Genomic DNA, 26508 nt, shown 5'->3' with positions numbered 1-26508 from the left:
CTCTAGTATTAGCTATTCCTCCTAGCTTTTGTGTCATCAGCAAATTTAATCAGTTTACCCTTAATACCTTCATCTAAATCATTGATAAGGATGTTGAACACCACGGGCCCAGGACAGAGCCCTGTGGTACCCCACTTGAGACAGTCTTCCAACTGGATGTGTAGCCATTTATGACCACTCTGTGACTCCGATCACTAAGCCAGTTACGATTCCATGTAACAGTTGCCTTGTCCATTCCACACTTGGTCATTTTTTCAATAAGGATTGTATGAGATACTTTGTCAAATGCTTTACTGAAGTCAAGATATACTATATCTACTGCATTTCCCTGATCCACCCAGTCAGTGATTCTGTCATAGAAGGAAATTAAGTTAGTCTGACATGACTTATTAGTTACAAACCCATGCTGTCTCTGGTTAATCACTTCATTCTCATCCAGGTACTTGCATAAATGTTGTTTAATAATTTGTTCAGAGATCTTTCCTGGTATGGAAGTCAGGCTCATAGGCCTGTAGTTCCCTGGGTCCACCTTCTTCCCCTTTTTGAAGATAGGGACAATATTTGCTCTTCTCCAGTCTTCTGGAACTTCTCCTGTTCTCCAAGAATTTTCAAAAATTATGAAGAGTGGTTCTAATATTTCCTCTGTTATCTCCTTCAGTACTCTGGGGTGTAATTCATCTGGACCTGGGGATTTGAATTCATTATTAGCTAAGTATTCCTTCAGCTTCTTGGGAGGATGTATCATGTATCTATGTGTGATGATGAGGCTTTTCGGGAGGATGTATCTTCTATGTGTGATGATGAGGCTTCTCGGAAGGATGTATCATGTATCTATGTGTGATGAGGAGGCTTCTCGGGAGGATGTATCATGTATCTTGTGTGATGATGAGGCTTCTCGGGAGGATGTATCATCTATCAATGTGTGATGATGAGGCTTCTAAAGAGGATGTATCATGTATCTATTTGTGATGATGAGGCTTCTCGGGAGGATGTATCATCTATCAATGTGTGATGATGAGGCTTCTCGGGAGGATGTATCATCTATCAATGTGTGATGATGAGGCTTCTCGGGATGATGTATCATGTTTCTATGTGTGATGATGAGGCTTCTAGGGGGGATGTATCATGTATCTATGTGTGATGATGAGGCTTCTAGGGAGGATGTATCATGTCTCTATGTGTGATGATGAGGCTTCTCGGAAGGATGTATCATGTATCTATGTGTGATGATGAGGATTCTAGGGAGGATGTATCATGTATCTATGTGTGATGATGAGGCTTCTCGGAAGGATGTATCATGTATCTATGTGTGATGATGAGGCTTCTCGGAAGGATGTATCATGTATCTATGTGTGATGATGAGGCTTTTCGGGAGGATGTATCATGTCTCTATGTGTGATGATGAGGCTTCTCGGAAGGATGTATCATGTATCTATGTGTGATGATGAGGATTCTAGGGAGGATGTATCATGTATCTATGTGTGATGATGAGGCTTCTCGGGAGGATGTATCATCTATCAATGTGTGATGATGAGGCTTTTCGGGAGGATGTATCATGTATCTATGTGTGTTGATGAGGCTTCTAGGGAGGATGTATCATGATTCATGTATCTATGTGTGATGATGTTATTGATGAGGAGGCAAAAGAAGAGCAACATTGTGACAATCTGGAGCCCATAGTGACACATCCCGGACCCTTCCCCGCGCAGGCTGCGGCCGCTGAGGGGTTAACGGTGGAGGAGTCGCCTTCGCCAGTAACACCAGTGCACATTCCTGGGCTTACTGGGCTGCCAGCATCTGATTAGAAGCATACAGTATCCAGGGGGCTGTGAGTGGCTGAGCCGGGCAGGGGAGGAGGAGGACTGAGCCGGGCAGAGGAGGAGGAGGACTGAGCCGGGCAGGGGAGGAGGAGGAGGACTGAGCCGGGCAGAGGAGGAGGAGGACTGAGCCGGGCAGGGGAGGAGGAGGAGGACTGAGCCGGGCAGAGGAGGAGGAGGACTGAGCCGGGCAGGGGAGGAGGAGGAGGACTGAGCCGGGCAGGGGAGGAGGAGGAGGACTGAGCCGGGCAGGGGAGGAGGAGGAGGACTGAGCCGGGCAGAGGAGGAGGAGGACTGAGCCGGGCAGGGGAGGAGGAGGAGGACTGAGCCGGGCAGGCACAGGAGGAAGGCTGCCCACACTGACAGCCACAGACAGCAGCACAGCACTGGTGAGTACACGGCTATTACTAGTCACCGGCCACCAGGATCTGTGCTCTGGAGCCCGGGGTCCGGGGGGCTCGTGCATCCTCCCCCTCTGCGGAATATGCTGGCGCTATATACATCAGCAGTGATTTCCAGCCGGGCCCCTTTTTTCATTCCATCACAAATACCAATAGTCCATTCTAAATTTTGGTGTAAATATTCGCCCCCCGCACAAAGCCCCTCTCTTCTGTTTCCGCACGGTAATCCGAGGCATTCCTCCTCCATAGTTCATGGTCCGGGGATTATGTGCTGCACAGCGGTGTGTGCACGGTATGGCAGGTCTGCACCGCACTACATCACCGGCGCCTATTGTCTCAGCTCTATAAAATCCGAGCACATGTAGCAGAGCTGATTGTCAATGCAGCAGGGACGGGGGGGGGTGCAATTCATTATGACATCACTGTATGACTGTCTCAGCTCTGCTACATCTGCTGCTGAATAGGTGTAAATCTGCCCTGATCTGACTCCGCAGCAGCAGTGCGGTGTAGTGTGACAATGGCTGTATACCGTCCTCTGTATACCGTCCTCTGTATACCGTCCTCTGTATACCGTCCTCTGTATACCGTCCTCTGTATACCGTCCTCTGTATACCATCCTCTGTATACCGTCCTCTGTATACCGTCCTCTGCTCTGCCAGCAGCGATGATCTGCGCCAATCCTGCAGAATATTAATTCTGGAGACGCGTCCATCATAGGTTGTGTGAGGCTTCGGGCAGATCTGATTCCCTCCAGCCGCTGTCTTCCTATGCCGCATATATTCCCTCACAATGTAAAGACATCAGCTCCTTCTGGTGACCCTCCAGCCGCCCTGATCTGTTACCTGAAGGGGCTTCTCCAGGACTACAACATTGAGGAGAAGGTGGGTGTTCATTAGTAGGGGCTAAGATCAGTCCTGGTGAGGTCCAACCCCCCAATAGTTAAATACACAAGGTGGGTGTTCATTAGTGGGGGCTAAGATCAGTCCTGGGGAGGTCCGACCCCCCAATAGTAAGATACACAAGGTGGGTGTTCATTAGTGGGGCTAAGATCAGTCCTAGAGGAGGTCTGACCCCCCAATAGTCAGATATAGAAGGTGGGGGTTCATTAGTAGGGGCTAAGATCAGTCCTAGAGGACGTCCGAGCCCCCAATAATCAGATATAGAAGGTGGGTGTTCATTAGTGGGGGCTTAGATCAGTCCTGGGAAGGTCCTACCCCCAATAGTCAGATACAAAAGGTGGGTGGTCATTAGTGGGGGCTAAGATCAGTCCTAGAGGAGGTTCAACCCCCCAATAGATATAGAAGTTGGGTGTTCCTTAGTTGGGGCTAAGATCAGTCCTGGTGAGGTCCGACCCCCCAATAGTTAAATACACAAGGTGGGTGTTCATTAGTGGGGGCTAAGATCAGTCCTGATGAGGTCCGACCCCCCAATAGTAAGATACACAAGGTGGGTGTTCATTAGTGGGGCTAAGATCAGTCCTAGAGGAGGTCCGACCCCCCAATAGTCAGATATAGAAGGTGGGTGTTCATTAGTGGCGGCTAAGATCAGTCCTGGCGAGGTCCGACCCCCAATAGTCAGATACACAAGATGGGTGTTCATTACTGGGGGCTAAGATCAGTCCTAGAGGTAGTCCGACTCCCCAATATTCAGATATAGAAGGTGGGTGTCCATTAGTAGGGGCTAAGATCAGTCCTAGGTGAGGTCCGACCCCCCAGTAATCAGATATAGGTGAGTGTTCATTAGCGGGGGCTAAGATCAGTCCTATAGGCGGTCCGACCCCAAAAGTTACCAAAAGAAGGGAAGGCCATCAGTGTTTCATTAGTGGGGCACGACTTCTGATGGCAGCACAGATCCTCTTCATGGATTGTGAGCTTGGTACTGAAGATCAGTCCTACAGGAGATTGAATGCAAAAAGTACAAGATAGATGATCGATGATTTCTTAGTGGGGGTCCGACTTCTGAAAGTCACCACAATAAAGCATCCCCTTCAAAGTTTACAAAGGCTGTATGGCTGACTGAGCAAGGCAAAGAGAAAGACCAGTAACCCAATCACTTGATCAAAATGATGGTGGAGAAAACCCTGGTGGACAGATCCAGACAGAGAAAACCCTGGTAGACCTGTCCAGGCGCAGAAGACCCTCGTGGACCTATCCAGGTGGAAAAGACCCTTGTGGACATACCCAGGCTAAAAAGACCCTGGTGGACCTATCCAGACGGACAAGACCTTGGTGGACCTATCCAAACAGACAAGACCCTGGTGGACCTCTCCAGGCAGAGAAGACCCTGGTGGACCTTTCCAGGTGGAGAAGACCCTGGTGGACCTCTCCAGGTGGAGAAGACCCTGGTGGACCTCTCCAGGCGGAGAAGACCCTGGTAGACCTCTCCAGGCGGAGAAGACCCTTGTGGACCTATCCAAGTGGAGAAGACCCTGGTGGACTTGTCCAGGTGGAGAAAACCCTGGTGAACCTATCCAGGCGGAGAAGACCCTGGTGAACCTATCCAGGTGGAGAAAACACTGGTGGATCTATCAAGGACCTATGAAGGCGGAGAAGACCCTGGTGGAAGTTATCCTGGCGGAGAAGACTCTGGTGGACCTATCAAGGCAGAGAAGACCTTGTTGGAAGTTATCCTCGCAGAGAAGATTGACCCTGGTGGACCTATCCAGGCGGAGAAGACCCTGGGGGACCTATCCAGGTGGAGAAAACTCTGGTGGATCTATCTAGGCAGAAAAAACCTTGGTGGACCTATTTAAGTAGAGAAGACCCTAGTGGACCTATTTAGGCTGCACAATATCCATCTTCCTACAGATTGTTCATACATCAATTCTCCATTGCTCGAGATCAAGCTGAAGGACATTAAAAGAAAAAAGTATGGGAGACTGTACCCGGTACTGCAGATCAGTCCTACAGGAGGTCCGACCACTACTACTAGTGATATATAGGAAGATGTCCCATCAATGTTGGATTAGTGAGGGTCTTATCTCTGATAGTCAGCACAATAAGGTACCCTCTTCATGGTTTACCCCGGGTATATGGGTGACTGTGCCCCAGAGGAGGTTGGACGGTGGACCTCATCAGTAATCTGGAGAAGAATGTCCCATGAATATTTAAGTCTAAGACAACCCAAATCTAATTGAGATGATCTCAGTGGGTCTTGTGTTGGAATTTCATGGCGTCTGATGGAGGCACCTTCCACCGGATGGCGCATTATTGAGCTTCGTTTCAATGTTACCACTTTGAAGTACGGTAGGAACCTGATGGCCTATAGAGCCGAAAGCCCTAAATCTGGAGCCTCAGGGTCTCTGTGTTCTTCTGTAGAGACTCCAAGATGTGTGGGCTCTGTGCAATCATCATATATTTTTAGTCAAGGATGGTATCAAGGCCTTGAACCAAAGAGGAGTCTTGGGCACCAGGCATGTGCCACCACTAATCCTGGTTGGACCTCGGATGCGGTCACCCACCCCAATCATGATTTTGCCATGTCCCATGAATCTTACTTGGGGACATGTTGCAAGGATCTTGGGTAGAAGTGATGCAGAGCAGTGCCAGCCATGACATATAGAAGCACATGTGGCACACTCCGTCCAGACCTCCGGGTGGGGGGTGCCTGTTTAGTAGTGGTGGTCCTGCTGGCCGGACTGGATAAGGTTCCTGTACCAGTTCGTCCTCCATTCATTACCTCCTGAATGACATATTTCAGTAATGGGTCCGGCCAAGAGCTTCAGCAATAGGCCCTCTCTTCTCTAGCTGTTTGCAAGCAGCAGGATGCCGTGCTTCAAGGATAATGGTGGAGGCCACCGAAATAGGGACCTCATTGATTCCTGGAGGCAGAAACATTCCCTGTAACAGATCAGCGAAGGAAGCGGCCGGAGAAATCCTACAAATGTGGGGCGACTCCTGCGGAACATAATGCACCCCGCAGATTCCCTATATGTGACCCCTTACACGTGGGCGGTATGGGTGACAATCTGGAGGTCAAACAGGCCATGGCCTGCCCTCCAAACCTTCTGACCACCATGAGTCCCAAGGAGCATTATTGGCCATTATTGAGAACCGTGTATATCTATACCAATCCGATGTGCCAGGAGTCTGACCACAGGAAAATACCTGATGGTGAATTGATTGTATAGCGGTATTATTTATTCATTGTGCAACACTGGTATTATATCACTTTTTATTTCCAGTTGTGTGTAGTATGTTATTCTTGCAGTATATGGCGGTAGTAACATTGTATAATTTGTTATTCTTGCAGTATATGGCGGTAGTAGATTGTATAGTTTGTTATTCTTGCAGTATATGCGGTATAGTATATTATTTTTGCAGTATATGGCAGTAGTAGCATTGTATAATATATTGAAGTATATGGCAGTAGTAGCATTACATATTATATTATTCTTGCAGTATATGGTGGTAGTAAAATTGCATAATGTTATTCTTGCATTATATGGTGATAGAACTGTATAGCATATTTTGCTTACAGTAAACGGCGGTAGTAGCACTGTATAATATGTTATTCTTGCAGTATATGGCGGTAGTAGTACTGTATAGTATAATATTCTTGCAGTATATGGCGGTAGTAGTACTGTATAGTATATTATTTTGCAGTATATGGCAGTAGTAGCAATGTATAGTATGTTATTCTTGCAGTATATGGTTGTAATTGCACTATATAGTGTTATTCTTGCTGTATATGGCGGTAATAGCACTATATAATGTTATTCTTGCAGTATATGGCGATAGTAGCAATGTATATTATGGTATTCTTGCAGTATATGGTGATAGTAGCACTGTATAGTATGTTATTCTTGCAGTATATGTTGATAGTAGCACTGTATAATATGTTATTGTTGCAGTATATGGCAGTAATAGCACTACATAATGTTATTCTTGCAGTATATGGTGATAGTAGCACTGTATAGTTTGTTATTCTTGCAGTATATGACGGTAGTAGTACTGTATAGTAAATTATTTTTGCAGTATATGGCGTAGTAGCACTATATAATGTTATTCTTGCAGTATGTGGCGGTAGTAGCACTGTATAGTATGTTATTCTTGCAGTATATGGTGGTAGTAGCACTATATAGTATATTATTCTTGCAGTATATGGCAGTAGTAGCACTATATAATGTTATTCTTGCAGTATATGGCGGTAGTAGCACTATATAGTACATTATTCTTGCAGTATATGGCAGTAGTAGCATTGTATAGTATGTTATTCTTGCAGTATATGGTGGTAATAGAACTGTATAGTATATTATTCTTGCAGTATATGGCGGTAGTAGCACTGTATAGCATGTTATTCTTGCAGTATATGGCGGTAGTAGACTGTATAGCATGTAATTCTTGCAGTATATGGCAGTAGTAGCACTGTATAGTATGCTATTCTTGCAGTATATGGTGGTAGTAGCACTATATAGTATATTATTCTTGCAGTATATGGCAGTAGTAGCACTATATAATGTTATTCTTGCAGTATATGGCGGTAGTAGCACTAAATAGTATGTTATTCTTCAGTATATGGCAGTAGTAGCACTATATAATGTTATTCTTGCAGTATATGGCGGTAGTAGCACTATATAGTACATTATTCTTGCAGTATATGGCAGTAGTAGAACTGTATAGTCTGTTATTCTTGCAGTATATGGCGGTATTGAAATGAGTTCACTAAAAGTTTGCCACAAGTTATACCATTTTTGATAAATGGAGCCAGAATTTTAATTTCCTGCCCTTACCCTCACAGGGCAGCCATAGACGGTGTATGATTCTCTCTTCTGTCAGTGACACTTTTATCTTTGGTAACATTTCGCCTGTAAGTTGATACTTTGATTTCTAATGTTTATATGTTCGGTCACATTCTGGCCTTTGTTGATCTATGACCCGTGAGGATCACAAAAATGTAGCCTCTAAAGGTTTTTCTGAAGTTGCTTGTTTTTAGAAACAGCGCCACCCTGGCTAATGGTTGTATCTGGTACTGCAACTCGGCTCCATTAGTGTTTGTTTTTATTTTCTTTTTTTTTTGTTAAATAAACTCACATCTAGTATAAATAGTAGGGAAAGATTCTCATTAGTATCTGGAAAATTCATTTTGTATCGATAAACACAATCATTTATTAAATATTACTTAAAAGACGGATGACATCTACACACAAGTGCAAAATAAAAATGTACAACACAAAGGATGTGCAGTGCAAAAGATGACAACGGTGCACACTGCAAGCAAAAAAGGGGTATAAAATAGGGTATAAAAAGGCTATAAAAGCGGTATAAAAGGGGGTATAAAAGGGGATTTAAAAAGGCTATAAAAGCGGTATAATAGAGGGTATAAAAGGGGAATATAAAGGCTATAAAAGAAGGTATAAAAGGGGTATATACCAGGGACAGCATTTTGGTTCATATAGGACTGCTGTCCCTGGTATATACACCCTTTAATACCCCCTTTTATATCCTCTTTTATTCCCTCATTTATAGCCATTTTATACCACATTTCTTACCCCTTTTACACCTTCTTTTATACCCCTTTTATGCCCTTTTATATCCTCTTTTATACCCTTTTTATATCATCTTTTATATCCTCTTTTAAATCCTCTTTTATAGCCATTTTCTACCCCGTTTTAGACCCCATTTTATACCCTCTTTTATACCCCTTTTATACCCCCTTTTATACCCTCTTTTATATCTTCTTGTATACCCCTTTTATATCCTCTTTTATATCCCTTTTTGTACATTCTTTTATATCCTCTTCTATACCCTCTTTCATATCCTATTTATACCCTCTTTTATACCCCTTTTATCCCTCATTATACCTCCTTTTATACTCCTTATATACCCTCTTTTATACTGCGTCTATACCCCCTTTTATACTCCTTCTATACCCTCTTTTATACCCCTTCTATATCCTCTTTTATACCCCTTCTATACCCCCTTTTATACTCCTTCTATACCCTCTTTTATACCCCTTCTATATCCTCTTTTATACCCCTTCTATATCCCCTTTTATACCCCTTCTATACCCTCTTTTACACCCCTTCTATACCCCCTTTTATACTCCTTCTATACCCTCTTTTATACCCCTTCTATATCCTCTTTCATACCCCTTCTATACCCCCTTTTATACTCCTTCTATACCCTCTTTTATACCCCTTCTATATCCTCTTTTATACCCCTTCTATATCCTCTTTTATACCCCTTCTATATCCCCTTTTATACCCCTTCTATACCCTCTTTTATACCCCTTCTATACCCTCTTTTATACCCCTTCTATACTCTATTTTATACTCCTTCTATATCCTCTTTTATACCTCATTTTATACCTCTTCTATACCCTCTTTTATACTCCTTCTATACCCTCTTTTATACCCCTTCTATACCCTCTTTTATACCCCTTCTATACCCTCTTTTATACCCCTTCTATAACCTCTTAACCTCTTTTATTCCGTGTCTATACCCCTTTTATACCCTCATTATACCCTCTTTTATACCCCTTCTATATCCTCTTTTATACCCCTTCTATACCCTCTTTTATTCCCCTTCTATACCCTCTTTTATACCCCTTCTATACCCCCTTTTATTCCCCTTCTATATCCTATTTTATACCCCTTCTATATCCCATTTTATACCCCTTCTATATCCTCTTTTATACCCCTCTTTTACACTCTCTTTATACACCATTGTCATCTTTTGCAGTACACATCCTTTGTGGTATACACTTCTGCACTTTCTTTATGCACTTGCACTTTTTGCACCGGCACTTGTGTGTATATGTCATCTGTGTTCTTTTGTTGCATATCTAATACATGATTGTTTCTATATAAAAGGGATTTTTCTATTTTGTTGCCAAAGAACTTACAAAAAGTAACATTACCAGCGCTGATGGGGTTAAGCAGTTGAATGCTACTGGCGGAAGGCAAGTTTGGCTACAAGACTATTGTGGAAAGAATGTTTTGTGAAATATTTGTTCTCACCTCCTGATGACACCCGGGGGGCTGAATTCTGCAAAATAATCATTTGTGAAGAGGTCGTATTTATTGCAACATATTTATAGGAAACTGTTAGAAGGAAATCACCAGGGAACAGGAGCGCAGCTCAACCGCAGCGGAAATACGTGGATTCATGTCAGTCACCTATGCGATTCATAAGAAATAACGGCGTGGTGGTCATGCATCATTCTCAGCTATGTGATGTCATCATGTGACAGCCGCTCCATTCTCAGCTATGTGATGTCATCATGTGACAGCCGCTCCATTCTCAGCTATGTGATGTCATCATGTGACAGCCGCTCCATTCTCAGCTATGTGATGTCATCATGTGACAGCCGCTCCATTCTCACCTATGTGATGTCATCATATGACAGCCACTCTATTCTCAGTGATGTGATGTCATCATGTGACAGTTGCTCCATTCTCAGCTATGTGATGTCATCATATGACAGCCGCTCCATTCTCAGCTATGTGATGTCATCATGTGACAGCCGCTCCATTCTCACCTATGTGATGTCATCATGTGACAGCCACTCCATTCTCAGCTATGTGATGTCATCATGTGACAGCCACTCCATTCTCAGCTATGTGATGTCATCATGTGACAGCCGCTCTATTCTCAGCTGTGATGTCATCATATGACAACCACTCCATTCTCAGCTATGTGATGTCATCATGTGACAGCCGCTCCATTCTCAGCTGTGATGTCATCATATGACAACCACTCCATTCTCAGCTGTGATGTCATCATGTGACAGCCGCTCCATTCTCAGCTATGTGATGTCATCATGTGACAGCCGCTCCATTCTCAGCTATGTGATGTCATCATGTGACAGCCGCTCCATTCTCAGCTATGTGATGTCATCATGTAACAGCCGCTCTATTCTCAGCTGTGATGTCATCATATGACAGCCACTCTATTCTCAGTGATGTGATGTCATTAGGTGACAGTTGCTCCATTCTCAGCTATGTGATGTCATCATATGACAGCCGTTCCATTCTCACCTGTGTGATGTCATCATATGACAACCACTCCATTCTCACCTGTGTGATGTCATCATATGACAGCCACTCCATTCTCACCTGTGTGATATCATCATATGACAGCCGCTCCATTCTCACCTGTGTGATGTCATCATATGACAACCACTCCATTCTCACCTGTGTGATGTCATCATGTGACAGCCGCTTCATTCTCACCTGTGTGATGTCATCATATGACAGCCGCTCCATTCTCACCTGTGTGATGTCATCATATGACAACCACTCCATTCTCACCTGTGTGATGTCATCATATGACAGCCACTCCATTCTCACCTGTGTGATATCATCATATGACAGCCGCTCCATTCTCACCTGTGTGATGTCATCATATGACAACCACTCCATTCTCACCTGTGTGATGTCATCATATGACAGCCACTCCATTCTCACCTGTGTGATGTCATCATATGACAACCACTCCATTCTCACCTGTGTGATGTCATCATGTGACAGCCGCTTCATTCTCACCTGTGTGATGTCATCATATAACAGCCGCTCCATTCTCACCTGTGTGATGTCATCATATGACAACCACTCCATTCTCACCTGTGTGATGTCATCATATGACAGCCACTCCATTCTCACCTGTGTGATATCATCATATGACAGCCGCTCCATTCTCACCTGTGTGATGTCATCATATGACAACCACTCCATTCTCACCTGTGTGATGTCATCATATGACAGCCACTCCATTCTCACCTGTGTGATGTCATCATATGACAACCACTCCATTCTCACCTGTGTGATGTCATCATATGACAGCCACTCCATTCTCACCTGTGTGATGTCATCATGTGACAGCCACTCCATTCTCAGCTATGTGATGTCATCAGGTGACAGCTACTCTATTCTCACCTGTGATGTCATCATTTGACAGCCACTCTATTCTCAGTGATGTGATGTCATTAGGTGACAGTTGCTCCATTCTCAGCTATGTGATGTCATCATATGACAGCCGTTCCATTCTCACCTGTGTGATGTCATCATATGACAACCACTCCATTCTCACCTGTGTGATGTCATCATATGACAGCCACTCCATTCTCACCTGTGTGATGTCATCATGTGACAACCACTCCATTCTCACCTGTGTGATGTCATCATATGACAACCACTCCATTCTCACCTGTGTGATGTCATCATGTGACAACCACTCCATTCTCACCTGTGTGATGTCATCATATGACAGCCACTCCATTCTCACCTGTGTGATGTCATCATGTGACAACCACTCCATTCTCACCTGTGTGATGTCATCATATGACAGCCACTCCATTCTCACCTGTGTGATGTCATCATATGACAACCACTCCATTCTCACCTGTGTGATGTCATCATATGACAGCCACTCCATTCTCACCTGTGTGATGTCATCATATGACAACCACTCCATTCTCACCTGTGTGATGTCATCATGTGACAGCCACTCCATTCTCAGCTATGTGATGTCATCAGGTGACAGCTACTCTATTCTCACCTGTGATGTCATCATTTGACAGCCACTCTATTCTCAGTGATGTGATATCATCAGGTGACAGCCGCTCCATTCTCATCTATGTGATGTTCTTATAGTTATTTCTTTTTTGGGGGTTATGTAGACTTTCATTTAAAGCGCACCAATCACCAGAATTTTCCTTTATAACCTAAAGCCAGTGTTATACTGGCACTATCAGGCTGATTCTATATATACCTTTAGTTGTCAGCTCGGATGTATAGGTTTTGAAACACAAGTAAGGTTGTAAAATGAGCAGCTTTTTGATCGGAAACAGCTGTCGATCAGCTAATAGCCGGGGTGGGTATTCATAGTGACCCCCCCCAACCCCCCCCCCCCCTTCCCGCTCGACCTGTCCATCCTTCCTGTTATTTATGCTAATTCTATTATAGAGTCATTTTACTAAGTGGCTAGAAGGACCTGTGCTGATGTCATACCCATGTGACCAGAAGGGGCGGGGCCTCAGCCAACATAGCTGATACCAGGAAGCACCATTATTTTCCTGTTGGCTGAGGCCCCACCCCTTCTGGTCACATGCATGGATATGACATCAGCACAGGTCCTTCTAGTCACTTAGTAAAACACTTCTATAATAGAATTAGCAGAAATAACATTGGGGGAGAAGACACAGTCAGAGGGCGGGAAAAACTATGAATACCTAACCCAGCTATTAGCAGCTGCCAATCAAAAAACTGTTCATTTTACAAACTTTACTTGCTTGTGTTTCAAAATCTATACATCCGAGCTGACCACTAAACGTACAGTATCTATAGAATCAGCCTGATAGTGCCAGGATAGCACTTGCTTTAGGTTATATAGGAAAATCCTGGTGATCGGTGCACTTTAACACTAGAAGTCCCAGAGAGGGGTCATTTAACATTTCTACCATTGACACCCTATGGAGCTCGAAATTCCTGGGACTTCTAGTGTTAAGGACATTAATAGTCAAAACTTAGAGGTACAGTATGTGCCACCCCAAAATGTCCCATAGATATAAAGAGGGGGCCAGCCGACCAATCCGTGGCCCACTCATCTAATGTAACTGGTAATGATCAGCTGGGGTAAGATGCACCCCACCATATCCTCTGCCTGCAGCGACCTCTACAGGAGAAATGGGGTATTACATGGTCGCCATTCAAAAAGAAATAGGACGATTCTTTCCTGTGTTTCATCCATGTGTCCTAGTAGGGGATATAGACCGGGACTTGGCTGATATCTGGCCATTGGCTCACCTTGTAGCACACACAACAAGCAGAAGCCTTTCTTTTGTATTTTCTGCGAATGTCTTGGAATCTGTTTATCTCTCGGGATTCCGGAGATCCTGAAATGAGGAGGAATCAGAACATTTGCACAATCACCTTTACGCTGGGACATAATAATATCGAGCGTCTGCCAGCCGGGATGCGATAAGCGAACGGCATTGGCAGAGTGGTGTTACCGGGTGCGTGCGTCGCCCCCAGCCCCTCTACGCTGCCATTATATGGTGGCGGGGGAGGAAAGTCTGCGCTCGGCCAAAACCAGGAGCCAAATAAACCTTCATTCCAACCGGCTGTGGGCGACGGCAGGGCTGGAAACGGGCGCAAAACTGCAGCAATTAGGCAATTAATGAGACAGCGAAACCTTTGTCACATCCGTCTGCTGTCATCCAAAGCTCCTTAATTACTGATACGAGAGAACACGGAGAGTTATTTACCATGTTACAAAAATCTGCATTTACATCATTATTTTTTTCAAACATGGCTCATTATGTCCAGAAACAGCGCCACACCTCGTTACAGGTCACATGTGGTATTACAGCTTGGCTCCACTGAAGTGAATAGAGTACAGCTGCATGGGATTCAAACCATTACACTTTTCAGAAGTTTTTGAAAACTTTTTTTCCACTACTTTTAGCCCCCACCCTCTACACCTCCATGGGAACCTGCGGGGAAACACTTTTTTGTGGCTTGGACAAAATACGAATGCTGTGGTCACTTGCCACCCCCATGACATCCCCCCTCCCAGTTGTTGATGGAAGAAGAATGATGGGGTACACTGCGCTGAGTACAAAGATGCTTTGCCAGTTTGGGACTTGAGTATAGAGTTTTTGCAATATTTTTTCCACCTACTTGGCCCATTAATGGATATTCCCTTTAATTTCACTGATACATTGTATCAATCAGGACAGGATATGGATCAGTGCATCTGTTAATGTATTTAGCTCACAGAGCGTTATCTGCACTGGATACAATGTATCAGTCTGGAGTCCGGAGTGTTTAGCTCACAGAGCGTTGTCTGCAGTGGATACAATGTATCAATCTGGAGTCCGGGGTGTTTAGCTCACAGAGCGTTATCTGCACTGGATACAATGTATCAGTCTGGAGTCCGGGGTGTTTAGCTCACAGAGCATTGTCTGCACTGGATACAATGTATCAGTCTGGAGTCCGGGGTGTTTAGCTCACAGAGCATTGTCTGCACTGGATACAATGTATCAGTGTGGAGTCCGGGATATTTAGCTCACAGAGCGTTATCTGCACTGGATACAATGTATCAGTCTGGAGTCCGAGATGTTTAGCTCACAGAGCGTTGTCTGCACTGGATACAATGTATCAGTCCGGAGTCCGGGGTGTTTAGCTCACAGAGCATTGTCTGCACTGGATACAATGTATCAGTCTGGAGTCCGGGGTGTTTAGCTCACAGAGCATTGTCTGTACTGGATACAATGTATCAGTCTGCAGTCTGGGATGTTTAGCTCACAGAGCATTGTCTACACTGGATACAATTTATCAGTCTGGAGTATATGATGTTTAGCTCACAGAGCGTTGTCTAAACTCGATACAATGTATCAGTCTGGAGTCCGGGGTGTTTAGCTCACAGAGCGTTGTCTGCACTGTATACAATGTATCAGTTTGCAGTCTGGGATTTTTAGGTCACAGAGCGTTGTCTACACTAGGTACAATGTATCAGTCTGGAGTCCAAGATGTTTAGCTCAAAGAGCGTTGTCTGCACTGGATACAATGTATCAGTCTGGAGTCTGGGGTGTTTAGCTCACAGAGCATTGTCTGCACTGGATACAATGTATCAGACTGGAGTCCGGGGTGTTTAGCTCACAGAGCATTGTCTGCGCTGGATACAATGTATCAGTCTGGAGTCTGGGGTGTTTAGCTCACAGAGCATTGTCTGCGCTGGATACAATGCATCAGTCTGGAGTCCGGGGTGTTTAGCTCACAGAGCATTGTCTGCACTGGATACAATGTATCAGTCTGGTGTCTGGGGTGTTTAGCTCACAGAGCATTGTCTGCGCTGGATACAATGTATCAGTCTGGAGTCCGGGGTGTTTAGCTCACAGAGCATTGTCTGCACTGGATACAATGTATCAGACTGGAGTCCGGGGTGTTTAGCTCACAGAGCATTGTCTGCGCTGGATACAATGTATCAGTCTGGAGTCTGGGGTGTTTAGCTCACAGAGCATTGTCTGCGCTGGATACAATGCATCAGTCTGGAGTCCGGGGTGTTTAGCTCACAGAGCATTGTCTGCACTGGATACAATGTATCAGTCTGGTGTCTGGGGTGTTTAGCTCACAGAGCATTGTCTGCGCTGGATACAATGTATCAGTCTGGAGTCCGGGGTGTTTAGCTCACAGAGCATTGTCTGCGCTGGAAACAATGTATCAGTCTGGAGTCCGGGGTGTTTAGCTCACAGAGCGTTGTCTGCACTGGATACAATGTATCAGTCTGGAGTCCGGGGTGTTTAGCTCACAGAGCATTGTCTGCGCTGGATACAATGTATCAGTCTGGAGTCCGGGGTGTTTAGCTCACAGAGCGTTGTCTACACAGAATACAATTGTGTCCACATCTGAGCTCCCAGTAATAAGAGGTCTGCATAGATTTTCCACATGACGATATTAATAAGGTTCCATTCCCTGACAGCAAACAGAATTGTCGACAATAGCCATATGTTTAATGTGAACTCTACATAACATTTCGTGGTATGGCAGATCATCTATTTATACTGGAGGCTCCTTTACGTGTAGTTCGGCCATTGCCTAGGAGCGATCGTTGCTGCTTCACATGAATGGGCGGATTGAGGTGCGGGAATGTTACAGATTCCACACCCATTACTGCATTTCCTTTCCAAAACATATTTCCCTCTAGATATTCCTCCGGTGTCAATGAGGATCTGTCTGCTCGATGTAGCTTTGATGAACGAGGCTCCATATGGAATGAAAAATATGCAAAGCAGCTTGGAATATGACTTATGGATATGAAGGGATATAAATGTAGGGATCTGGTCTGGGGTCTGAATATTGGGATCTAGAATTATGATATTTTGTTATATCATGAGTGTTTCCCGCGCTGGAGAGACCCCCTGCAGGTCGGGGGTCAGAAGGTCACAACGTCCTATTGCTCCCAGATCCACTACTTGTATATGAGCGAAATCTTCTTGCTTTCATTGCTGTAGGGATTAAGGACTCTTTCCTATCTGGCTTTCATTGTAGCCTTAATCTCATATGCAGCTCTTTGTGACCTGACACTGGTGATAAAATCTTTATTCTTGTGCTGACCACTTTGGAATGAGCCTGTCTCTGGAAGAAGCTGAGGAGTCGTGACGGTTGAAGCTGTGGTGTTAGCTGCATTGGAGGAGCTTGGAGTGTTTTCCTTTTTGTGTCTATTTTCCCCCTGGCTGTCTCCCTTCCCGTGTATTGAATTATTGCATTGGTGAGACTAGTGCTCTCGCCGGCCTTCTCACTAGCCAGGGTGAGTTCAGGGCAAGCGAGGGCCTAGGTATGTTATCAGAGATCTCATTGTATTGTTTTCCATTGGATGGGGATTGTCATTGTATGGTTTCCATTGGATGGGGATTGTCATTGTATGGCTTTATATTGGATGGGGATTGTCATTGTATGGTTTCCATTGCATGGGGATTGTCATTGCATGGTTTTCCATTGGATGGGGAATGTCATTGTATGGTTTCCATTGGATGGGGATTGTCATCGGATGGTTTTCCATTGGATGGGGATTGTCATTGTATGGTTTTATATTGGATGGGGATGGTCATTGTATGGCTTTCCATTGGATGGGGATTGTCTTTATATGGCTTTCCATTTGATGGGGACTGGCATTGTAAGGTTTTCCATTGGATGGGGATTGGCATTGTATGGCTTTTCATTGGATGGGCATTGTCATTGTATGGCTTTCTATTGGATAAAGATTGTCATTGTATGGTTTTCCATTGGATGGGGATTGTCATTGTATGGCTCTCCATTGGACGGGGATTGTCATTGTATGGCTTTCCATTGGATGGGGATGGTGATTGTATGGTTTTCCATTGGATGGGGATTGTCATTGTATGGTTTTTAATTGGATGTGGCTTATCATTGTATGGTTTTCCATCAGATGGGGATTGTCATTGTATGGCTTTATGTTGGATGGGGATTGTCATTGTATGGATTTATATTGGATGGGGATTGTCATTGTATGGCTTTATATTGGATGGGGATTGTCATTGTATGGCTTTATATTGGATGGGGATTGTCATTGTATGGCTTTATATTGGATGGGGATTGTCATTGTATGGCTTTATATTGAATGGGGATTGTCATTGTATGGATTTATATTGGATGGGGATTGTCATTGTATGGCTTTATATTGGATGGGGATTGTCATTGTATGTCTTTATATTGGATGGGGATTGTCATTGTATGGCTATATATTGGATGGGGATTGTCATTGTATGGCTTTATATTGGATGGGGATTGTCATTGTATGGCTTTATATTGGATGGGGATTGTCATTGTATGGCTTTATATTGGATGGGGATTGTCATTGTATGGCTTTATATTGGATGGGGATTGTCATTGTATGGCTTTATATTGGATGGGGATTGTCATTGTATGGCTTTATATTGGATGGGGATTGTCATTGTATGGCTTTATATTGGATGCGGATTGTCATTGTATGGATTTATATTGAATGGGGATTGTCATTGTATGGCTTTATATTGGATGGGTATTGTCATTGTATGGCTTTATATTGGATGGGGATTGTCATTGTATGACTTTACATTGGATGGGGATTGTCATTGTATGGATTTATATTGAATGGGGATTGTCATTGTATGCCTTTATATTGGATGGGGATTGTCATTGTATGGCTTTATATTGGATGGGGATTGTCATTGTATGGCTTTATATTGGATGGGGATTGTCATTGTATGGATTTATATTGGATGGGGATTGTCATTGTATGGCTTTATATTGGATGGGGATTGTCATTGTATGTCTTTATATTGGATGGGGATTGTCATTGTATGGCTATATATTGGATGGGGATTGTCATTGTATGGCTTTATATTGGATGGGGATTGTCATTGTATGGCTTTATATTGGATGGGGATTGTCATTGTATGGCTTTATATTGGATGGGGATTGTCATTGTATGGCTTTATATTGGATGGGGATTGTCATTGTATGGCTTTATATTGGATGGGGATTGTCATTGTATGGCTTTATATTGGATGGGGATTGTCATTGTATGGCTTTATATTGGATGCGGATTGTCATTGTATGGATTTATATTGAATGGGGATTGTCATTGTATGGCTTTATATTGGATGGGTATTGTCATTGTATGGCTTTATATTGGATGGGGATTGTCATTGTATGACTTTACATTGGATGGGGATTGTCATTGTATGGATTTATATTGAATGGGGATTGTCATTGTATGCCTTTATATTGGATGGGGATTGTCATTGTATGGCTTTATATTGGATGGGGATTGTCATTGTATGGCTTTATATTGGATGGGGATTGTCATTGTATGGATTTATATTGGATGGGGATTGTCATTGTATGGATTTATATTGAATGGGGATTGTCATTGTATGACTTTACATTGGATGGGGATTGTCATTGTATGGTTTTATATTGGATGGGGATTGTCATTGTATGGCTTTACATTGGATGGGGATTGTCATTGTATGGCTTTTCATTGGATGTCTTTGGATAGCTTTCCATTGGTTGGGGTTTTTCAATGTATGTCTTCCCATTGGATGGGGATTGTCATTGTATGGCTTCCCATTGCTGGGGATTTTGTAATGATTCCGATAATATAATGATCCAGACAATATAGCGATCCTGACAATATACTGGTCTTTATAGTACGGTATTATCTTTATAATGGCGGGTTTATTACATGTACTTTTCCCCTTTATGACGTTGGGTATATAGAGACCGTTCTACAGTGATCCATTTGACCAGATCCGTTCTTGTAGGATCCAGTGTGACGTCCCCTGATACAATGAATGCGGTGGATATTCGGCTGTGTCCTCCGCCCGGCTCCGCATAGTCTTGTATTTCTGCGGTTTTGCACCGTACATTCCGCTTGCTCGTCTCGCGGACAGAGGGTGAATGTATACACGACCGCTGCAGAAAGAGCCAAGCATTGTATTACACAGAAAGTCATGGCGCTGAGCAATCCCAAAAATGTGTAACCCCCCACTGGGATAGCGAAACATGACGGATACGGGTCATTACCATCTGCTGGGTATGAATGATGATTATATAAAGTGATTCATGGGGAGCCGGATCACTTACAGATGTAACAGAGCTGAGATTGTCAAATTATAAGGGTTTGTCAGCAGTCCTATGTAAAAAGCAGATACCGCCCCCTGATGAGAAAAAGTGTTTGCCCCCTTCCCGATTTCTTACTTTTTTTCATATGTCATACTTAAATGTTTCAAATCCCCAACCAAATGTAAATATTAGACCAAGGTATCACAATATGCATTTTATAAATGAAGGTCTTTATAATTAAGGAAAAAAGAAATCCAAACCTAAAAAGCCCTGTGTGAAAAAGTGTTTGCCCCTAAACCTAATAATTGACTGGTCCACCCTAAGCAGCAACAACTGCAATCAAGCGTTTGCTATAACTGGCAATGAGTCTTTTACAATGCTCTGGAGGAATTTTGGCCACTCATCTTTGCAGAATTGTTGCAATACCGCCACATTGGAGAGTTTCCGATCATGAACCGCCTTCTTAAGGTCAGGCCACAGCATCTTAGCACCTTAGCAGCAACAACTGCAATCAACTGTTTGCTATAACTGGCAATGAGGCTTTTATAGCGCTCTGGAGGAATTTTGGCTTCTCATTTTTGCAGAATTGATGTAATTCAGCCACATTGGTGGGTTTCCGAGCATGAACCATCTTCTTAAGGTCAGGAGACAGCTTCTCAATCGGATTAGGTTCATGACTGTGATTAGGCCACGCCAAAGTCTTAAGCCATTCAGAGGTGGACATTCTGGTGTATTTTGGATCCTTCTTCTGCTGCATAACCCAAGTGCGCCGCAGCTTGAGGTCAGGAACAGATGGCCGGACATTCTCCTTCAGGATCTTTTGGTAGACAGCAGAATTCATGGTTCCATTTAGAACAACAAGTCTACCAAGTCCTGAAGCAATACACAGCCCCAGACCAACACACTGCCACCACCATGCTTTACTGTGGGTATGATGTTCCCTTTCTGAAATGCTGTGTTACTTCTGCCCCAGATGTAATGGGACATACACCTTCCAAAAAGTTTAACTTTTGTCTCATCAGTCCACAGAGTATTCTCCCAAAAGTCTTGGGGATCATCAAAATGTTTTCTGGCACAACTGAGACAAGCCTTTATGTTCTTTTTGCTCAGCAGTGGTTTGCGTCTTGGATCTCTGCCATGCCGGCCACTTTTTGCCCAGTCTCTTTCTTATGGTGAAGTCATGACCATTCACCTTAACTGAGACAAGTGAGGTCTGCAGTTCTTTAGATGTTGTTGTGGGGTCTTTTGTGACCTCTTTGATGAGTCGTTGCTGCGCTCTTGGGGTAATTTTGGTTAACCAGCCAGTCCGGGGAGTTCCAGACTTTGCCATTTCTGGATAATGGCTCTCACTGTGGATCGCTAGAATCCCAAAGCTTTAGAAATGGCTTTATAACCTTTTCCAGACTGGTAGAGCTAAATTACTTTGTTTCTCATTTTTTCCTGAATTTCTTTGGATCGCGGCATGATGTCTACCTTTTAAGGATCTTGGTCTAATTCACTTTGTCAGGCAGGTCCTATTTAAGTGATTTCTTGATTGAGAACAGGTGTGGCAGTAATCAGGCCAGGGTGTGGCTAGGGAAATTGAAGTCAGCTTCTCAAAGATGTGATAAGCCACAGCTAATTTATGTTTTAAGGGAGGTTTGGATTTAAATTTGTTTGGTGATCTGAAACATTTAAGTGTGAGAAACGTGCAAAAGAATAAGAAATCAGGAAGGGGGCAAATACTTTTTCACACCACTGTATATTCATCCCTGGTCTGCAAGTCACCTGTTATCTTTATCATTTATGTTAGGAATACAAAAGTTTTATTTTTTTGCAATGTCTAAGCCCCCCATATATATTGAATAAGAGCCATCTGAACCTGCCAATTTTCATGAGATCAGCCAATCATATAATGTTGTGGGGGCTTCCTGACTTCCCCCAATAGATGACATCAGAGGACATAAGGATTTAGAGGGTAGAATTGAATCTCTCAATGCTTTCGTTTTTCTGGGAGATGAGCCAAGGACAAAGGAGTCTGAGAAGGAGAAGAAGGACAGAGGAGTCTGGAGGAGGACAGAGGAGTCTGGAGGGTGGAGGACAGAGGAGTCTGGAGGGTGGAGGACAGAGGAGTCTGGAGGGTGGAGGACAGAGGAGTCTGGAGGGTGGAGGACAGAGGAGTCTGGAGGGTGGAGGACAGAGGAGTCTGGAGGGTGGAGGACAGGAGTCTGGAGGGTGGAGGAGGACTGAGGAGTCTGGAGGGTGGAGGAGGACAGAGGAGTCTGGAGGGTGGAGGAGGACAGAGGAGTCTGGAGGGTGGAGGAGGACAGAGGAGGGTGGAGGAGGAAGACAGAGGAGGGTGGAGGAGGAAGACAGAGGAGTCTGGAGGAGAAGGACAGAGGAGTCTGGAGGAGAAGGACAGAGGAATCTGGAGAAGGCGGATTATAGAGGAGTCTGGAGGGAGGAAGAAAGACAGAGGAATCTTAAGAAGGAGGAAAGACAAAGGAGTCTGGAGGGAGGAGAAAAGACATGAGTCTGAAGGAAGGAGGTAAGCCAGAGGAGTCTGGAGGGAGGAGGAGGACAGAAGTCAGGAGGGAGGAGGAGGACAGAGGCGTTTGCATGGAAGAGGAAGACAGATGAGTCTGGAGGGAGGAGGAAAGACAGTGGAGTTTAGAGGGAGGAGGATATAGGAGTCTAGTTGGAAGAGGAGGACAAAGGATTGTGGTAGGAACAGGAGGAGTACAGAGGAGTCTGCATGGAAGAGGAAAACAGAAGAGTCTGTAGTGAGGACAGAGGAGTCTGCAATGAAGAGGAAGACAAAGGAGTAAGGAGGGAACACAGAGGAGTCTGCAACAAAGAGGAAGACAGAGGAGTCTGGAGGGAGGAGGATAGAGAAGTCTGGTGGGAAGAGGAGGACAACGGAGTCTGGTGGCAAGAGGAGGATGACAGATGTCTACAGGGAGGAGGAGGAGGACAGGAGAGTCTGTAGGGAAGAGGAGGACAAAGGAGTCTAGAAGGCTAGAACGATAGAGGCGTATGATGGGAGGAGGACAGAGGAGTCTGGTCGGAGGAGGAGGACAGAGGAGTCTGGAGGGAGGAGGAGGACAGAGGAGTCTGGAGGGAGGAGGAGGACAGAGGAGTCTGGTGGGAGGAGGAGGACAGAGGAGTCTGGTCGGAGGAGGAGGACAGAGGAGTCTGGAGAGAGGAGGAGGACAGAGGAGTCTGATGGGAGGAGGACAGAGGAGTCTGGTGGGAGGAGGAGGACAGAGGAGTCTGGTGGGAGGAGGAGGACAGAGGAGTCTGGAGGGAGGAGGAGGACAGAGGAGTCTGGTGGGAGGGGGACAGGTGAGTTTGTCAGCAGCAATCTCTTAGAGAACACTGGGGCACTCGGCTGAGTGCCGTGGTCCTGTGAGTGGGTAAGTCGGGGGTGATTGCTGTTGGCTGTACGTTTTTGGCTGACAGTGAATGCATATTGTTCAGCTGAAGTCCTGGACCCCCCATCTATTCCCCAGCAGTGAGGACGGTACCTACTAATCTGAAAGGACAGGTATCAGACCCGAGCGCTGATACAAGTGCTGAGATGCGTAATATGGACCCCTGGCACAGCATATACCACCGCAGGATGGCGCTGTGGAGGCCAAGTGTTTGATACCCCTGTAATATGGCATCTCTGGCAGGTCCCGCAGAGGTGGATGGGTCTACAGGGAGGTAAGGGCCCCATATTGCGGGTTTATGGGCATGGACCCCCCATATGACTATACCATGAGTGACCTTGTGACAGAGTTCCCAGCTATGGTGGTGTCCTCTAAATCCCGCATTCACCTCCCGGAGATATTTGTGACTTGGTCTTGGCCATTGATTCACTCGTTTGGTTAATACGTGACATTTTTGCTGACGGTGCGGGGATCGGGGCCACGGTGGAATCTGCTGTTTCCCGGGGTTAGTCGGCACAATGTCAGGAGGGCGCTGCTATCTCCCCAGCTGCCGGCTCCTCGCTGATTTCCGAGCCTTATTTGTAGAAGGAAGTCAGAATGTTCTGTATCTTCCACAACTGATAACAAAGGGATAGAAATGACAGATCTGCTGCAAAAGTGGGAAATGCTGATGTTATCTGCCATCGAGGCCGGATCCTGTCAGCGCTGCGCCTCCCAACTCTAACAGCGCCAGTTCTAGTCTCATCCCCCGCTCCTCCTGCCGGGGTGTGTGTGCAGCGAGGAAGAGGAAGATGAGGCCGCCAGACACAAGAGACGCCTCAAACCGGCCGGGTCTGTGATCACCCACACACCAGGATCCCGGCAAGATCCCATTACAGCGGCGGTGGATCCACTGGATCTGTCTAATGCCGTAAACGTTCATCCTCCTTTTGGGAATTCATAGAGCAAAGAAGACATTAATTGGAAAGTTTTCTCCAATCTGGTGATGTGGGGGCAGCGGCGGTCAATCATGGCTGATACACCCCTCACTGTGCAAGGTGGAGATGTAATTACAAAGGTAGCAGTCAGGGGTGCAGGTATAGGGGTGCAGAGGGAGCAGCCAGGGGTGCAGGTATAGGGGTGCAGAGGGAGCAGCCAGGGGTGCAGGTATAAGGGTGCAGAGGTAGCAGTCAGGGGTGCAGGTATAGGGGTGCAGAGGGAGCAGTCAGGGGTGCAGGTATAGGGGTGCAGAGGAAACAGGAATGCAGGTATAGGGGTGCAGAGGGAGCAGCCAGGGGTGCAGGTATAGGGGTGCAGAGGGAGCAGCCAGGGGTGCAGGTAGAGGGGTGCAGGTATAGGGGTGCAGAGGGAGCAGTCAGGGATGCAGGTATAGGGGTGCAGAGGGAGCAGCCAGGGGTGCAGGTATAGGGGTGCAGAGGGAGCAGTCAGGGGTGCAGGTATAGGGGTGCAGAGGGAGCAGCCAGGGGTGCAGGTATAGGGGTGCAGAGGGAGCAGCCAGGGGTGCAGGTATAGGGGTGCAGAGGGAGCAGCCAGGGGTGCAGGTATAGGGGTGCAGAGGGAGCAGCCAGGGGTGCAGGTAGAGGGGTGCAGGTATAGGGGTGCAGAGGGAGAAGTCAGGGGTGCAGGTATAGGGGTGCAGAGGAAACAGGAATGCAGGTATAGGGGTGCAGAGGGAGCAGCCAGGGGTGCAGGTATAGGGGTGCAGAGGGAGCAGTCAGGGGTGCAGGTATAGGGGTGCTGGGGGAGCAGTCAGGGGTGCAGGTATAGGGTTGCAGAGGGAGCAGTCAGGGGTGCAGGTATAGGGGTGCAGAGGGAGCAGCCAGGGGTGTAGGTATAGGGGTGCAGAGGGAGCAGCCAGGGGTACAGGTAGAGGGGTGCAGAGGGAGCAGTCAGGGGTGCAGGTATAGGGGTGCAGAGGGAGCAGTCAGGGGTGCAGGTATAGGGGTGCAGAGGAAACAGGAATGCAGGTATAGGAGTGCAGAGGGAGCAGTCAGGGGTGCAGAGGAAACAGGAATGCAGGTATAGGGGTGCAGAGGGAGCAGTCAGGGGTGCAGGTATAGGGGTGCAGAGGGAGCAGTCAGGGGTGCAGGTATAGGGGTGCAGAGGTAGCAGTCAGGGGTGCAGGTATAGGGGTGCAGAGGGAGCAGTCAGGGGTGCTGGGGGAGCAGTCAGGGCTGCAGGTATAGGGGGCATGGGGAGAAGTCGGGGTATAGGGGTGCAGAGGTAGCAGTCGGGAGTGCAGGTATAGGGGTGCTGGGGGAGCAGTCAGGGGTATAGGGGTGCAGAGGTAGCAGTCAGGGGTGCAGGTATAGGGGTGCTGGGGGAGCAGTCAGGGGTGCAGGTATAGGGGTGCTGAGGGAGAAGTCAGGGGTACAGGTATAGGGGTGCTGGGGGAGCAGTCAGGGTTGCAGGTATAGGGGTGCAGAGGGAGCAGTCAGGGGTGCAGGTATAGGGGTGCAGAGGGAGCAGTCAGGGGTGCAGGTATAGGGGTGCAGAGGGAGCAGTCAGGGGTGCAGATATAGGGGTGCAGAGGGAGCAGTCAGGGGTGCAGGTATAGGGGTGCTGGGGGAGCAGTCAGGGGTGCAGGTATAGGGGGCATGGGGAGAAGTCGGGTATAGGTATAGGGGTGCAGAGGTAGCAGTCGGGGGTGCAGGTATAGGGGTGCTGGGGGAGCAGTCGGGCGTGCAGGTATAGGGGTGCTGGGGGAGCAGTCAGGGGTATAGGGGTGCAGAGGTAGCAGTCGGGGAGGAGGTATAGGGGTGCTGTGGGAGCAGTCAGGGGTGCAGGTATAGGGGTGCTGGGGGAGC

General features: G+C 46.0%; 1 protein-coding gene across 4 annotated transcripts in view; it reads left to right on the top strand.

The window, feature by feature from the left end:
• Positions 1-2105: 2105 nt before the first annotated feature.
• Positions 2106-26508, top strand: part of DAB2 (DAB adaptor protein 2) — a 119492-nt gene continuing 95089 nt past the window's right edge. For all 4 annotated transcript variants that reach the window (XM_075328771.1, XM_075328753.1, XM_075328762.1 and 1 more), the window contains exon 1: positions 2106-2206. The gene's annotated coding sequence lies outside the window, so the exon portion shown is untranslated. The remainder of the gene's footprint in view (positions 2207-26508) is intronic.

The sequence above is a fragment of the Anomaloglossus baeobatrachus genome, chromosome 1 (assembly GCF_048569485.1).
Source record: "Anomaloglossus baeobatrachus isolate aAnoBae1 chromosome 1, aAnoBae1.hap1, whole genome shotgun sequence".
Lineage (NCBI taxonomy): Eukaryota > Metazoa > Chordata > Amphibia > Anura > Aromobatidae > Anomaloglossus > Anomaloglossus baeobatrachus.
Note: the sequence above shows the minus strand (reverse complement) of the source record. Positions and strands in the feature narration are given on the sequence as shown.